The 2,238-nt window shown below is 41.1% G+C and overlaps 1 non-coding gene across 1 annotated transcript; it reads left to right on the forward strand.

The window, feature by feature from the left end:
- Nucleotides 1-384: 384 nt before the first annotated feature.
- LOC144679262 (U6 spliceosomal RNA) lies at nucleotides 385-489 on the forward strand. Its single transcript, XR_013576292.1, has one exon. It is a non-coding gene; the product is annotated as a U6 spliceosomal RNA (small nuclear RNA).
- Nucleotides 490-2,238: the final 1,749 nt, after the last annotated feature.

The raw sequence follows: 2,238 nt of genomic DNA on the forward strand, positions 1-2,238 counted from the left end.
AAGTGATGGCACAGAAAGATGCCATCCAGTCCGTTGTGTCTGCACTGGCTGAACAATAAAAAATAAAAAACTAGCCGCCCATTCTAATCCCACCTTCCAGCACCTGGTCCGTAGCCTTGCAGGTTAAGGCACTTCAGGTGCAGATCCAGGTACCAGTTAAATGAGTTGAGGGTTTCTGCCTCCACCACCAAACCAGGCAGTGAATTCCAAACACCCACCACCTCTGAGTGAAGAGGTTTTTTCTCATGTCCCCTCTAATCCTTCTACCAATCACCTTAAATCTGTGGCCCCTGCTAATTGACCTCTCTGCTAGGGAAAACAGGTCTTTCCTGTCTGCTCTATTAAGGCCCTTCATAATCTTGTACACCTCAATTAAGCCACCATGTTCGCTTCGGCAGCACATATACTATAATTGGAACGATACAGAGAAGATTAGCATGTCCCCTGCGCAAGGATGACATGCAAATTCGTGAAGCGTTCCATATTTCAGACTTTCAAAACATTTCAATTAAGCCACCCCTCAGCCTCTTCTGTTCTAAGGAAAACCATCAAAGCCTATTGAATATTTCTTCATGGCTGTAATTTTCAAGCCCTGGCAATATTATTGTAAATCTCCGCTGTACTCTCTCCAGAGCAATTATGTCCTTCCTGGAATGTGGCAACCAGAGCTGCACACAAAATTGCAGCTGTGGCCGAACTAATGTTTTATACAGTCCCATCTTTACATCACTGCTTTTTAATTCAATGCCTCATCCAATAAAGGAAAGCATTCCATACGCTTTCTTTACTGCCTTACCCACCTGTGCTGCTGCTTTCAGGGGCCTGAGGATGTGCACTCCAAGGTCTCTCACTTTCTCTCCCCCTCTCAATATCCTCCCATTTACTGTGTATTCCCCAGCTTTGTTTGTTTGCCCTCCCCAAATGCATTATCTCACACTGTTTTTTTGTGGGAAGTTTGTTTGTGGGGTCAGATGTGGTATATGTTTTGCCCCCCAAGAAGCCTTACCTTTCCTTTATTTTGTGAGCAGCCTGCAGTCGTCATATTAAGGATTGCTAGCTAAATTGCTCTGCTTATGGTGCCAATGGGAGAAGGTAGCTTACCAGGTTGACATATGCAGAATGACTGCGGCATTCTGGAATTCCAACACGTGGCTCACTCTCTCCTCTCGAGTTGGCTATTGGCAGATGAGTAGAGCTGCAGGAGAGACTGCATGGACGCTTATCCACTGGACAACAGCTGGGTTTTATAGGTAAGTCTTGTCTGTTTGTTGCATGATAAGTGCTATTTATACAGCTGTATATTGAACTAGATCAAACATAGCTGGTGGAAGCACTGAAAAATGCAGCAAGATGATAGGTTGAAATTGAAGCCTCTCAAGTAGCTGCTTTCTGTGTGATTTTTGGTTATCTATATTTCAGTGAATCAGTAAATATAAACTGCTTATTGAGTCAATGTTTTCTTTTCCCCTACAGACAGAATTAATGTGCCAATGTATGTCGCACTATAAAGCAGGATTAATCATACTGATAAAAGTGCAAAATATCTGAAGTAATTAATTAGTTATTATTACCTTATATCAATGACATTTCCAATTTCATCTTCAGGAGACACAATGAGGATAATTTTGATCTCCAATAAAGCAGGTGTTACTGGTGTAATATTTGCACGTTCATTATGATTGTTTCGGCATCAGATGCACATAGCTTTTTGTGATGAATTGTCTGCCTAGTCTTATGTGATGGCAGCAATATGATGGGTCATTATTTTTCTTTGCCTTCCTAACCCAGGGTAGTGGGCCTAACTGTATTGCAGCCCCAATGATGACTCCAAACTCGGTACAGAATAGGGATTAAATCTAGAATGTTCTTGCTCTGTATAACCTAGTACTCAATGTCACCCCACTCTTATGCTGGGAGACCAAACATACAGGCTCTGGATTAGCAGTCTTCAGCACAATCTGAGAAAATAAACAATTGATCTTTTTTTTTTGCTAAATGTCATGATGTAAACTTGAAACAGAAAGATCCAGTTATAATCAATGTCTTGTGTGCCTGGGAAGTCCTATGAAGGTGTAACTAAACCTTATCCTGCACATCAGACATTGATATGCATAAAAGCCCGGTAGAGACCGATAACATTTTAAAAAAAGACTTAAATTCCCAGTGAGCAACTTAAAAAGAATCACACAACAAGATTTCAATTTAATGACTTTTACTGCGGCAAATAAACTAAAATCA

The sequence above is a fragment of the Cetorhinus maximus genome, chromosome 3 (genome assembly GCF_964194155.1).
Source record: "Cetorhinus maximus chromosome 3, sCetMax3.hap1.1, whole genome shotgun sequence".
NCBI classification, from domain to species: Eukaryota; Metazoa; Chordata; class Chondrichthyes; order Lamniformes; family Cetorhinidae; genus Cetorhinus; species Cetorhinus maximus.